The following is a 15,966-nucleotide window of genomic DNA, read 5'->3' as shown; positions in this document are numbered from 1 at the left end:
GTTTTGTGGGTTTTTGTTTCCTTGATCCTGTTTAGTCAGTGTCAGATTTGGACTTCACTTTCGTCATTTTGGTTTGTTGTTTTTATCGTGGTTTCTTTAATTAAATAAAGTCTACGATGTTCGCTCAACACGCTGCGCTTTGGTCTCCTCCTTTCGACGATCGTGACAGCCGGACCATCTTGGTAGGGGTGCTGGCAGTTGCCCACTGGTCAGCAAAATGCTCAATATAGATACAGTTGTTATGACAACTGAGAATTTGCGCAAAAGTCATACAAAAAAAACAGACCCATGGGCCGCCTGCCGTGTCATAATTATTTTGTAATAATAATCAAATAAAATAAAATATACACTACCAGTCAAAAGTTTTAGAACACCTACTCATTCAAGGGTTTTTGTTTATTTTTACTATTTTCTACATTATAGAATAATAGTGAAGACATCGAAACTATGAAATAACACATATGGAATCATGTAGTAATCAAATAAGTGTTAAACAGATCAAAATACATTTTATATTTGAGATTCTTCAAATAGCCACCCTTTGCTTTGATGATAGCTTTGCACACTCTTGGTATTCTCTCAACCAGCTTCATGAGGTAGTCAACTGGAATGCATTTCAATTAACAGGTGTACCTTGTTAAAAGTTAATTTGTGGAATTTATTTCCTTCTTAATGTGTTCGAGCCAATGAGTTGTGTAGTGACAAGGTAGGGTTGGTATATAGAAGATAGCCCTATTTGGTAAAAGACCAATTCCATATTATGGCAAGAACAGATCAAATAAGCAAAGAGAACACTTTGCACACTCTTGCACAGAGTGAAAAAGCAGCACATTGTTGATGTCATATTGTTTCATATGTAATATGAAGCCATAGGGCCTATATAGTGTAGGACAAGAAGGTTGTGGGCTGCATCCCAAATTGTACCTTATTCCCTACATAATGCACTACCTTTGACCAGAGAACTATATAGGGAGTAGGGTGCAATTTGGAACGGAGCCTTAATAAGAGGTGCCAGTTTCAAAAGGTGTGCTAAGGCTGGGGTCTTTGTGCACGATGTTGTATATCCCTCTTAAAGCTTTTGGAGCACAGCTAAAGCTTACTACAAGCTCTACGCAGACGCAAGGTTCGGAGTGTTGCAATGTCGTTTTTCGTCAATAAAGCGGCGGCTCTTTGTAATATGGTCCAGCATTCAACGTACTATTTTATTACCTGAAAATTGACACTCCTTTCCTTCCACAGCCGTGGGGGCAGTATTGTCACTTGGTTTCTTGATCTGATCTATAGACTATATAGACTATTCATCAAAGTAGCCTATTTTGCATTTATAACCAAGAAGAATCCACCCCAAAAGGCATTTTATTTAGAAGTAATAACTAGTGATTACAGGCTATTGTGAAATGGTAGAACCTGCTGTAGCCAACTAGCTAGCCATGTGATTTTTTCTCCATGACCAAAACATGATGATGTTCTATTTCTAGCGGATATATAATACACAAGCAGCATATCAAACTGGGATAGTGTTTTAGGTTACACCGGCAAGTATAATAATATTTGTCAGGGTATATTTTTATTATAAATCTGATTATTTCACATGAATTATTTAACATGGGAAGCTCAAAAGGCTAGCTAGCTTGCTATGTTTTTAGCCAGGCTAAAGCCAGCTAGCCAGGCTGCCAGCTAGCTACTACTGGCAAGGAAAGACAACAAAAAAAACTGTTGCTATCGCCCCCTTGTGAATGGGAGTGGGACCGGCAAGTTTATCATGTTACCAAATGGTGTCCGCCACTCCAAAAATCCCATGTGCACGCACACACGTAGATCAACAGAGTGAAGCTTGTAGTAACCAAGGTGGGCTCATACTCAATATTGATCAAATTGGCTCCCTCTGTGTGCGATTGTTTTTTGCCTAATGGATCTCTGCATGGGTGCACTTCTCCCTGAGTACTGCTACTGGCATCGACGGGGCTTAAAGCCACTGGAGTCATAGCTAAGAAGAAAGAAAGACAGAATTAATGAAAAAAAGGAGAGTAGGGCCTAGGAAGAGTTTAGAGATATACATTTCTTGTGATCTCTGCAAACATCAGGGAAATTCCATTTACTGTGGGGAAAAAAAGTATTTAGTCAGCCACCAATTGTGCAAGTTTTCCCACTTAAAAATATGAGAGAGGCCTGTAATTTTCATCATAGGTACACGTCAACTATCACAGACAAATTGAGATTTTTTTTTCTTCAGAAAATTACATTGTAGGATTTTTAATGAATTTATTTGCAAATTATGGTGGAAAATAAGTATTTGGTCACCTACAAATAAGCAAGATTTCTGGCTCTCACAGACCTGTAACTTCTTCTTTAAGAGGCTCCTCTGTCCTCCACTCGTTACCTGTATTAATGGCACCTGTTTGAACTTGTTATCAGTATAAAAGACACCTGTCCACAACCTCAAACAGTCACACTCCAAACTCCACTATGGCCAAGACCAAAGAGCTGTCAAAGGACACCAGAAACAAAATTGTAGACCTGCACCAGGCTGGGAAGACTGAATCTGCAATAGGTAAGCAGATTGGTTTGAAGAAATCAACTGTGGGAGCAATTATTAGGAAATGGAAGACATACAAGACCACTGATAATCTCCCTCGATCTGGGGCTCCACGCAAGATCTCACCCCGTGGGGTCAAAATGATCACAAGAACGGTGAGCAAAAATCCCAGAACCACACGGGGGGACCTAGTGAATGACCTGCAGAGAGCTGGGACCAAAGTAACAAAGCCTACCATCAGTAACACACTACGCCGCCAGGGACTCAAATCCTGCAGTGCCAGACGTGTCCCCCTGCTTAAGCCAGTACATGTCCAGGCCCGTCTGAAGTTTGCTAGAGTGCATTTGGATGATCCAGAAGAGGATTTGGGAGAATGTCATATGGTCAGATGAAACCAAAATATAACTTTTTGGTAAAAACTCAACCTGTCGTGTTTGGAGGACAAAGAATGCTGAGTTGCATCCAAAGAACACCATACCTACTGTGAAGCATGGGGGTGGAAACATCATGCTTTGGGGCTGTTTTTCTGCAAAGGGACCAGGACGACTGATCCGTGTAAAGGAAAGAATGAATGGGGCCATGTATCGTGAGATTTTGAGTGAAAACCTCCTTCCATCAGCAAGGGCATTGAAGATGAAACGTGGCTGGGTCTTTCAGCATGACAATGATCCCAAACACACCGCCCGGGCAATGAAGGAGTGGCTTCGTAAGAAGCATTTCAAGGTCCTGGAGTGGCCTAGCCAGTCTCCAGATCTCAACCCCATAGAACATCTTTGGAGGGAGTTGAAAGTCTGTGTTGCCCAGCGACAGCCCCAAAACATCACTGCTCTAGAGGAGATCTACATGGAGGAATGGGCCAAAATACCAGCAACAGTGTGTGAAAACCTTGTGAAGACTTACAGAAAACGTTTGACCTGTGTCATTGCCAACAAAGGGTATATAACAAAGTATTGAGAAACTTTTGTTATTGACCAAATACTTATTTTTCACCATAATTTGCAAATATTTTCATTAAAAATCCTACAATGTGATTTTCTGGAATTTTTTTCCTCATTTTGTCTGTCATAGTTGACGTGTACCTATAATAAAAATGACAGGCCTCTCTCATCTTTTTAAGTGGGAGAACTTGCACAATTGGTGGCTGACTAAATACTTTTTTTCCCCACTGTAAAAGGACCATTGTCGACGACGCAGTCAGTGCGCTTGTATACAACGTGCCTTTGATTGAACCACGGCCTGCATCTGCTACACTACACAATGGAGTTAATTAGATTACTGACTTCATTTTCTCAAGTCCAACATAGAACACTCTGAGATGTATCTTTGTGTGTTCTGACAGCAGAACATTCCTGTAACACAGAGGACTCAGAGTACAGCTCCAGCCCTGCAATAAAGTCATTTTCTAATGTCGAATGTTATTTATAAGTGCAGGGTATAGTGTTTTTATTCTATTTTATGTTAAAACAAATACATGGTAACAAAGACAAACAGTAACAAATGCTAAACATTAAAAACATATAATTACAAATGAACAACCCCGAATAATAGAAAATTAACTAAAAACATAGGATTATGAATTAAAAGAAAATTACAGTGATCTTTTTACTTTGTCCCTTTAATATAATCAATACATATATCCCGTATAATTTCTAGATCTTTCTTTCTTTTTAATGTTTTGTGTAACTTTATTTCATGTGACATTGTTTCTATTAAACTAGCAAACCATTGTTTGAACATCAGAGCAGGGTAATAATATGCCATTTAGCAGACGCTTTTATCCAAAGCAACTTACAGTCATGTGTGCATACATTTTTACGTATGGGTGGTCCCGGGGATCGAACCCACTACCCTGGCGTTACAAGCGCCATGCTCTACCAATTGAGCTACAGAGGACCATGTATAAATTGATCAATTGTGCCTTTTTGATGGAAATATGGAGGTGGGATTTTGGAGATGGTATTCTAAAAAGCATGTTTTTCTCTTGTGCATTTCTATTCCTTTGCGACTGTTTATATTTAGCAGTATTTGCAGGTGAAAATGTTACATGTATAACCTATAAAGGTGAAACTTTATTAGTAAGCAAGGAAATGTCCACTGTGTAAGACAGTATGTTGGACGAGAGAATAAAAACTGTTACATTAGTTGTTCATGCTTGAGTTTTTATTCTCTCGTCCAACATACTGTCTTACACAGTGGACATTTCATTTACATTTACATTTACGTCATTTAGCAGACGCTCTTATCCAGAGCGACTTACAAATAGGTGCATTCACCTTATAGCCAGTGGGATAACCACTTTACAATGTTTTATTTCCTTGCTTACTAATAAAGTTTCACCTTTATAGGTTATACATGTAACATTTTCACCTGCAAATACTGCTAAATATAAACAGTCGCAAAGGTATAGAAATCCACAAGAGAAAAACATGCTTTTTAGAATACCACTTGAACTTTTTTACCTCAACTGGGTACATCATTCTGTTTTATGATGGGTTTTCTTTATCTTACTCTCTCTCTCCTCTTCACTCTCTTCTGTCTTCACTCTCTCTTCTTCTCTCTTCACTCTCTTATCTCTCCTCTTCACTCTCTTCTGTCTTCACTCTCTCTTCTTCTCTCTTCACTCTCTTCTGTCTTCACTCTCTCTTCTTCTCTCTTCACTCTCTTCTGTCTTCACTCTCTCTTCTTCTCTCTTCACTCTCTTCTGTCTTCACTCTCTCTTCTTCTCTCTTCACTCTCTTATCTCTCCTCTTCACTCTCTTCTCTCTCCTCTTCCACTCTGCTGCTCCACTGTCCCTTTGTTTGAGCTGCAGACCTCCGGGTCTTCAGGGAAGCCTGTTTTTCCTCCTGATCATCACGATCAGAATGATCAGAGCACAGACCATCTCCAGCAGAGCACAGCCCATCAGTGAAGAGTATACTCCGTAGAATGAGGAGTCGATGCCAAAGGGGTCCCTCTCCAGCAAGAGGGTCTCAGTTACTGATACACACACTTTGTCATAGAAGACAGCACACCAGTACTCCCCACTGTCTGGCAATGAGAGGTTAGAGAGGGCCAGAAAGGAGTGAGGGTGAGATGCATTGAGATGTTGGGGTAAATGTGGTTGTTTATATTCTGTGTCCAGAATGACTTCGTCATCCTGAGCAGTCCGTCTGTACCACACCACCCTGGCAGACACATTGAGCTTAGAGTTACAGTTGAGAACAACCTCATCTCCCTCTGAGAAGAATTATGTGAGCGGGTCAGACTTGGGGGACACCAGGAGTTCAAAGCATATTCTGTTTAGGTGGCCAATCTCAGAGCACTCATAAGTCCCCGAGTGGTTGAGCATCAGTGATGGGAAGACCAGGGAGTAGTTCCCTGATATTCTTCCATCTGTCACATGCATCTGATTCCCTTGCGTAATGAGATGATTAAAGGGGGTATCCCATAATTCATACCAATCAGTGATAAAGCAAGGCAGTACAGCCTCCTTTCCCACTGAGAAAATAACATACTGTGTTTTATGTCTCAGATTAAACATTTGGCTGGAAACACAAAGCTGTCCGTCCAGTACTACGCATGTGTAATTGCCCAGGTCCTTTACAGTGAGGTTAGTGATGTGGAGAGAGGAGCTGTTCTCAGCCGACTCTTTGTCCATTACTCTGGTGTCTTCCCAGAACCACCGGACTGTGAGGTTTTCACCACCACTTGCACCCTCACACTGTAGCTTTACTGCCTCTCCTACATCAGCATGCAGCGACTTCTGTTTATTGAAAGCACTGCGGACTAAGATGTCACTGGTGTCCTGGTATGACACCCTGCGATCTCTCAAACACACCACCCTGTACTGTCCAGAGTCTGACCCGAGTGAGATTGTTGATCCAGAGAGTTGAATCCGTCCGACCCATAGTCAGTTTCAGTCTATCCCTAAACTTCGCTGCCAGGGTGGAATTTTCAACTGAGTTAATAGAATTCCAAAGCAGCAGGCTCCCATTAGCTGTGGAACTGAAGATCAAACAGTAGTCTCCTCCAAAACGACCTGAAGTGCGATAACTTTCCCCCTCTCTCATGATGCACTGGCGTGTAAGGATGGTTCTTATCAGAACAGCCAGTAGAATGCTGAGCTTTATGACCGAAGCCATTCTACTTTCTAGAGATGTCTATCTGTCTGGTAATGCACACTGCTATCTCTGCTTCTGTTTATGTCTCTACACACCCAAGCCAGTGATATTAGTGTATATAATTGGTTTCTGTTAACGTTCACCTTGATGATGCAAGACTTGTGGTTGACCATATCTACTGATCTGTTTTCCTCTGAGTTGTTGGACGCTAGAAGCTGAGTCGTCGTTAGGCCCTGGTGTTTTTTGATGAACCCAAAACCATAATTCACTTCCATCCCATTGGGTTTCAGTGCCGGTGGAAAGTAAAAAATGAATACAAATTATTAATAATAATTATCCTCCTCTAGGCTAGTAAGTTTAATTGAAAAATGTACATGAATGTTGAGCCTGTTTTGATGGTAGCTTGCAGGACAAAAGCCCACCAGTAGACATATAGCACTTGTCAATGACTGTATGGTGCCACAGTGACATGGTTGTTGCATTAATTTTTTTGTCCTGTGGCCTTCACCAAGTGCAATCCTAAGTGAAAATATGGTTATTCGAATTACATTCTTTAAGGTTTATATTTTAGCAGATACCCTTATCCAGAGCAACTACATACATTTTTCATACTTCTTCAAACTGGTCCCCCATGGGGATCGAACCCACAACTCCGCGTTGCGAGCGCTATGCTCTACCAACTAAGCCACACGGTTACATGTTTTGTAAGGCCTTCTTTTGAGAGAGTATTTTTAACCTAATACAGTGGCCTGAAACTCATGGTTTACAAGTCACATCATGCTGGCTTGCAAAGTGATGTGTAATTCCTATTGGAATCCAGAGCGGGAATATCCAACATTTGGAATTTGTATTCACCCACAACCTGAATTCAGAATACCTGCCAGGGTTGGGAAGACTAAGCAATGAAACTAATATGAGACTACCCAAACATCTAAACTGGAACAACCATTTCAGTAACGGGTGCAATAAATCCAAGTAACAGATTGGAATAGTTTGGAGAAATGTATGTTATTTATATTTGATTACCATAAGATTAATTAATCAATCAATCATATATATTGAAACAAACAATTGCAAAAATCAACCTGCAATAGAGCATGCTGGGAAATATGATAATGACGGGCATTTGTTGTTTCAACTATGGTTATTAACACCAACACTGGGCTTCTTTTACACCACTGAGTGTTAATTTAACTATTTACAGTGTTAATCTAACTTGAATCAACACTAGAAATGTTACACAGAAAAATCAACACTAGTTAATCCTGGCCAATTTGCTATGTGCTATGAAAGGGACTTCCAAATATTTCAAGAAACTTTTAGAATTCTGAAAAACCATAGATGCCACTTAAAGAATCCCAGGGAAATTGCTAAAATGTTCTACTTCATATTCATCATCTCCAGCACCACCCCAACATCAACATGTGAAAATTGCGCATTTATATGTTTTGTAGTAAAAAAGATAGAAGATGAATGTTTCCAATGACATCATCGGTGTGCATCATGTGATTTTAACCTACTAATTGTCTATTAATTGGTTGATGATGTCATCGGAAACAGTTATCGTCCTCTATTTTTTTATTTATTACAAAACATTGAAATGTCCCGTTATCAGTAAATAGGTTCTTTATCAGTAAAGAGTTCTCCATAGAACCCTGAGAGGTGTGGAAGAACCTTTTAAGTACCTTCATTTTATTTTTCAGTGTAGGAAGCCAGGCCGCTTTCTTAAAAATGTGTCTATCCCCGTCCCTGCTGCAAGCTTATGATGTCCCTATCCATGTCCCTGCTGCAAGCTTATGATGTCCCTATCCATGTCCCTGCTGCAAGCTTATCAAATGTAATGTGCGAGTTTTGAGGAGCAGATTGAAATTGAACCAAGGGAGGGTAGGTGTGGTGTTGAGTTGTGATCTGGTGCCAATAAGCAGGCATGGCTGAGGGTCTGATGGTCTGGCTAGCCTCTCCCAAGTCTCCAACAACTGGATTTTCCGGTTTTCAGGGAAGGTCTATGCTGCTGCTGCTGCTGCTGCTGCTGCTGCTGCTGCTGTTGCTGCTGCTGCTGCTGCTGTTGCTGCTGCTGCTGCTGTTGCTGGACAGAATAGTGCACTATGACGGCGTGCTACATTAAGCAATAATTGGAAGCACCCTCTCGATTATGAAGACGGGCCATTTTGCTGCACTGAACCCCGCACTAAAGTATGAACACATCTCTCCTCCTTTTTCACAGATGGTTAACTTAGATGAAGTAGGGAGGGAGAGAGGGGACGTGTAGCTGCTCTGCTATATCCCTGGAACTGACAGTCAGTCAGTTAGTGGATGGTGTAGTTAATGTAAGGATGGTGGACTTAGCAGGTACAGTTGAAGTCGGAAGATAACATACACTTAGGTTGGAGTCATTAAAACTCATTTTCAACCACTCCACAAATTTCTTGTTAACAAACTATAGTTTTGGCAAGTCGGTTAGGACATCTACTTTGTGCATGACACAAGTAATTTTTCCAACAATTGTTTACAGACAGACTATTTCAATTATAACTTACTGTATCACAATTCCAGTGGGTCAGAAGTTTACATACACTAAGTTGACTGTGCCTTTAAACAGCTTGGCAAATTCCAGAAAATAATGTAATGGCTTTAGAAGCTTCTGATAGGCTAATTTACATAATTTGAGTCAATTGGAGGTGTACCTGTGGATGTATTTCAAGGCCTACCTTTAAACGCAGTGCCTCTTTGCTTGACATCATGGGAAAACCAAAAGAAATCAATCCCAGAACAACAGCAAAGGACCTTGTGAAGATGCTGGAGGAAACCGGTACAAAAGTATCTACAGTGAGGGAAAGAAGTATTTGATCCCCTGCTGATTTTGTACGTTTGCCCACTGACAAAGAAATGATCAGTCTATAATCTTAATGGTAGGTTTATTTGAACAGTGAGAGACAGAATAACAACAACAAAAATCCAGAAAAACGCATGTCAAAAATGTTATAAATTGATTTGCATTTTAATTAGGGAAATAAGTATTTGACCCCCTCTCAATCAGAAAGATTTCCGGCTCCCAGGTGTCTTTTATACAGGTAATGAGCTGAGATTAGGAGCACACTCTTAAAGGGAGTGCTCCTAATCTCAGCTTGTTACCTGTATAAAAGACACCTGTCCACAGAAGCAATCAATCAATCAGATTGCAAACTCTCCACCATAGCCAAGACCAAAGAGCTCTCCAAGGATGTCAGGGACAAGATTGTAGACCTACACAAGGCTGGAATGGGCTACAAGACCATCGCCAAGCAGCTTGGTGAGAAGGTGACAACAGTTGGTGCGATTATTCGCAAATGGAAAAAACACAAAAGACTGTCAATCTCCCTCGGCCTGGGGCTCCATGCAAGATCTCACCTCGTGGGGTTGCAATGATCATGAGAACGGTGAGGAATCAGCCCAGAACTACACGGGAGGATCTTGTCAATGATCTCAAGGCAGCTGGGACCATAGTCACCAAGAAAACAATTGGTAGCACACTACGCCGTGAAGGACTGAAATCCTGAAATCCTGCAGCGCCCGCAAGGTCCCCCTGCTCAAGAAAGCACATATACAGGGCAGTCTGAAGTTTGCAAATGAACATCTGAATGATTCAGAGGAGAACTGGGTGAAAGTGTTGTGGTCAGATGAGATCAAAATCGAGCTCTTTCGCATCAATTCAACTCGCCGTGTTTGGAGGAGGAGTAATGCTGCCTATAACCCCAAGAACACCATCCCCACTGTCAAACATGGAGATGGAAACATTATACTTTGGGGGTGTTTTTCTGCTAAGGGGACAGGACAACTTCACCGCATCAAAGGGACGATGGACGGGGCCATGTACCGTCAAATCGTGGGTGAGAACCTCCTTCCCTCAGCCAGGGCATTGAAAATGGGTCGTGGATGGGTATTCCAGCATGACAATGACCCAAAACACACGGCCAAGGCAACAAAGGAGTGGCTCTAGAAGAGGCACATAAAGGTCCTGGAGTTGCCTAGCCAGTCTCCAGACCATAATCCCATAGAAAATCTGTGGAGGGAGCTGAAGGTTCGAGTTGCCAAACGTCAGCCTCGAAACCTTATTGACTTGGAGAAGATCTGCAAAGAGGAGTGGAACAAAATCCCTCCTGAGATGTGTGCAAACCTGGTGGCCAACTACAAGAAACGTCTGATCTCTGTGATTGCCAACAAGGGTTTTGCCACCAAGTACTAAATCATGTTTTGCAGAGGGGTCAAATACTTATTTCCCTCATTAAAATGCAAATCAATTTATAACATTTTTGACATGCGTTTTTCTGGATTTTGTTGTTGTTATTCTGTCTCTCACTGTTCAAATAAACCTACCATTAAAATTATAGACGGATCATGTCTTTGTCAGTGGGCAAACGTACAAAATCAGCAGGGGATCAAATACCTTTTTCCCTCACTGTACTAATTGAGTGTATGTAAACTTCTGACCCACTGGGAATGTGATGAAAGAAGTAAAAGCTGAAAAAAATCCTTCTCTCTACTCTACTATCTGACATTTCACATTCTTAAAATAAAGTGGTGATCCTAACTGACAGGGAATTTTTACTAGGATTAAATGTCAGGAATTGTGAAAAACTGAGTTTAAATGTATTTGGCTAAGGTGTATGTAAACTTCCGACTTCAACTGTAGATAGCTCAGGTAGGTAGTTAGGAGCGTTGGGCCAGTAACCGAAAGGTCGCTTGTTTGAATCCCTGAGCCATCTAGGTACCTGGTAGTTAATTGCACTCACCTGGTGTCCCAGGTCTGAATTAGCCCCTGATTAGAAGGAGAGGATGAAAAACAGAGGTGTTTCGGCCCTCCAGGACCGGAATTGAAGAACCCTGGCCTAGTGGTTAGAGCATTGGGCCAGTAACCGAAAGGTCGCTGGTTCAAATACCTGAGCGGACAAGGTGAAAATCTGTTGATGAACCCTTGAGCAAGACACTTAACCCTTATTTGCTCCAGGGGAGCTGTACTACTATGGCTGACCCTGTAAAACAAGACATGTTACCACACCAATCCGGTGCTCCTGTATGTCGCTCTGGATAAGAGCATCTGCTAAATGACTAACATGTTAAATGTTAATGTATGGATGTTGTGGTTAATTGAAGGATTGGGGCTGTACAAGTGTAACTGGGTAAACAACACTTCTGCTGTATATTGGCTAAATAAGTACAGTCAGTGGCCATGCCAAATAATGTAAGCACCTGGGTAATTAATTAATGGATGGGGGGTGGTTAATGTATGGATTGCGTAATTCATGTAAGGTTGGAAGTACTGATACTACTGTACAAGATCCTCTGGATGAGAACGCTCTAATGCATGGGTAAGCAACCCTGGTCCTGGAGTGCCGCAGGCACTTCATGTTTTTGATTTAACTGAGATGGAAAACAAGGTGTGTTGAATTTAGGCAAATCACTTAATTAATTAGTTTGCTCAGTTGGTCAGGTGTGGTGCCTAGTTGGAACAAAATCCTGAAGTACCTGTGACATTCCAGGAACAGGGTTGACTACCCCTGCTCTCACGTTTAGTTCCAGAAACCCAATTAAGGAGTTTTTGCTTGTGTGCCACAGGCAGAGGGCATGCTGAAGGTTGTTGAGGGGGTGGTATTCCCTAGGCTGGTTCCCTTCTTTTCTTCTTTAAGCTTCTTTGATACCAACGTCCAATCAGATCTCATGGTCAATGTCTTTCATTTACCCCCTTTTGAAGATGTTATGATGTGGTCTGCGTCTCAAATGGTACTCTATTCCCTACATAGTGCAGTACGTACACAGCAAATTTCCCAGTGTTAAATGAACACTGAAAGAGTGGACATGTATAGACACTGAACAGTGTTGAATTAACACACTGCTTAGTGTAAAGCTTCATTTGCATATTTCCCAGAATTTTCGAGTGAATTGTAGAGTTACCACCCATGACTGAATTTGTTAGTGACATCCATTTCCGTTTTATTGACTTCACCAAGTGAGACCCTAAGTGAATATGTTATCATTAAAATTACATTATTTAAAGGTAATGAACAGTCAAAATCATGTTGGATGATATTTGGATGAAACCAGATCAAAGTATAATGACCAAAGTATGAAAAATGACTGTTTCTTCTACATTGATGAAGTTGGATCATAAAGTTACTGGTCCCCTCCTCCATGTCAAACACTTGGATTCAGGAGGCAGGAATATTAAGGGCATAGGGTGACATCACCCTAACTCTCATTTTAATTCACCAATGGTAACATGATATTCTTTTTAATGAATTAATATAAGTACCGCCTTGTAACCAACATCGGAGAAGGCGTGTTTGCAGAGGGGCGTGGTTTATAAAGCTAGATAGCTGCTCTACTGCTTATCAGGAAGTGTATAGGAGATGTTGTGCCCACTGTGACTATTAAAACCTACCCTAACCAGAAACCGTGGATACATGGCAGCATTCGCGCAAAACTGAAAGCACAAACCACCGCATTTAACCATGACAAGATGACTGGGAATATGGAAGAATGCAAACAGTGTAGCTATTCACTCCGCAAGGCAATTAAACAGGCAAGAGACAAAGTGGAGTCGCAATTCAACGGCTCAGACACAAGACGCATGTGGCAGGGTCTACAGACAATCACGGACTAAAAAAGGAAAACCAGCCACGTCGCCGACACCAACGTCTTGCTTCCTGACAAGCTAAAAACCTTCTTTGCCCGCTTTGAGGATAACACAGTGCCACCGACGCAGCCCACTACCAAGGACTGTGGGCTCTCCTTCTCCGTGGCCGACGTGAATAAGACATTTAAGCATGTTATCCCTCACTTGGCTGCCGGCCCAGAAGGCATCCCTAGGCGCGTCCTCAGAGCATGCGCAGACCAGCTGGCTGGTGTGTTTATGAACATATACAATCTCTCCCTATCCCAGTCTGCTGTCCCCACATGCTTCAAGATGGCCACCATTGTTCCTGTACCCAAGAAAGCAAAGGTTACTGAACTAAACGACTATTGCCCTGTAGCACTCACCTCTGTCATCATGAAGTGCTTTGAGAGACTAGTCAAGGATCATATCACCTCTACCTTACCTGTCACCCTAGACCCACTTCAATTTGCTTACCGCCCCAATAGATCCACAGACGATGCAATCACCATCACACTGCACACTGCCCAATCCCATCTGGACAAGAGGAATACCTATGTAAGAAGGCTGTTCATTGACTATAGCTCAGCATTCAACACCATAGTACCCTCCAAGCTCATCATTAAGCTCGAGGCCCTGGGTCTGAACCCCGCCCTGTGCAACTGGGTCCTGGACTTCCTGACGGGCCGCCCCCAGGTGGTGAAGGTAGGAAACAACACCTCCACCTTGCTGATCCTCAACACTGGGGCTCCACAAGGGTGCGTGCTCAGCCCCCTCCTGTACACGCCTCCAACTCAATCATCAAGTTTGCAGACAACACAACAGTAGTAGGCTTGATTACCAACAATGACGAGACAGCCTACAGGGAGTAGGTGAGGGCTCTGGGAGGGTGGTGCCAGGAAAATAACCTCTCACTCAACGTCAACAAAACAAAGGAGATGATCGTGGACTTCAGGAAACAGCAGAGGGTGCACCCCCCTATCCACATCGACGGGACCGCAGTGGAGAAGGTGGAAAGCTTCAAGTCCCTTGGCGTACACATCGCTGACAAACTGAAATGGTCCACCCATGCAGACAGTGTGGTGAAGGAGGCGCAACAGAGCTTCTTCAACCTCAGGAGTTTGAAGAAACTTGGCTTAGCACCTAAAACCCTCACAAACTTTTACAGATGCACAATTGAGAGCATCCTGTCGGGCTGTATCACCGTTTGGTACGGCAACTGCACCGCCCGCAACCGCAGGACTCTCCAGAGGGTGGTGCGGTCTGCCGAACGCATTACCGGGGCAAACTACCCACCCTCCAGGACACCTACAGCACCCGATGTCACAAGAAGTCCAAATGATCATCAAGGACATCAACCACCTGAGCCACTGCCTGTTCACCCCGCCCTCATCCAGAAGGCGAGGTCAGTACAGGTGCATCAAAGCTGGGACCGAGAGACTGAAATACTGCTTTTATCTCAAGGCCATCAGACTGTTAAATAGCCTTCACTAGCACATTATGGGATGCTGCTGCTGCCTATAGAAATCACTGGCCACTTTAAGAAATGGAACACTAGTCACTTTAATAATGTTTATATATCTTGCATTACTCATCTCATATGTATATACTGTATTCTATAATATTTTACTGTATCTTAGTCCATGCCGCTCTGTCATTGCTTGTCTACATTGTGTATACATTCTTAATTCCATTCCTTACTTAGATTTGTGTGTATTGGGTATATGTTAGATATTACTTGTTAGATATTACTGCACTTTTGGAGCTAGAAGCACAAGCATTTCGCTACACCCGCAATAACATCTGCTAAACACGTGTATGTGACAAATCAAATTTGATTTGATTTGATTTGATACTGGTGCCAAAATTTGACTATAATTAAAAGTTTACACTATTCATCTATGGCAAAGATACTTATGTATTTCCCTTTTCATCTGTGTCTGGTGTTAGCTAGTTACTGGCTAGCTAGGTCTTTAGCCAGCATGGAACAAAAGGGGGGAAGGGTCGTTCAAAACTCTGACACATCCGTCAGTGCTGCTGTGAACCACATCATGAGAGACATGCCAAACGGGAGATGTACTAAAAAAATATTGACTTCATTGATGCAATTGCTTTGTTTATCACCACATTTTCTTGAGTTGATTTTATTGCAACACTGCTCACAGCATCCAAGTTTCTTTATATAAGCATTTCAAAGAGCTGTCAGTCAAGGCAAGCTCATGAATATAAGCTCCCTACCCACTAGCCATGAGAGGCCAAAATATCATAGGTGATATTTTAGACACTCAAAAGGCTATTTTACATGGGAATCAGAATGACTGTTCAGAACTTTTAACACACTCATGGTTGATTTAACACTAAAGAATTTGCTGTCCTGGACTAAAAAGCAAGCTCAATGGAGCTTCACTATAGAAATATTGTTTTATTCCAGGACCAGGCTTAATGTGTGTCTGGGAAACCACCCTCTACATTTCAGTATTGAAGAATAAAGACAAATGTTATTTTTCTACTGACATAAAAAAATTAAAAAATAAATAAATGTAGGGATATTGCAGTTCTTGGGCGATGGTCTTCCGGAACGAGATGATAGGTGGTTCGGAAAGGCAGTAGGCTATCTTTAACAGAGGGAGCATTGATGGTTCAGCTAGGCTGGGAGGTTGAATGTCTGACCGACAAGCCCGGAGCTCTTCAATAGGCACCT

The sequence above is a fragment of the Coregonus lavaretus genome (assembly GCF_964263955.1).
Source record: "Coregonus lavaretus genome assembly, chromosome: 5".
Classification (NCBI taxonomy): Eukaryota; Metazoa; Chordata; class Actinopteri; order Salmoniformes; family Salmonidae; genus Coregonus; species Coregonus lavaretus.
This window is presented reverse-complemented; position numbering follows the sequence as displayed.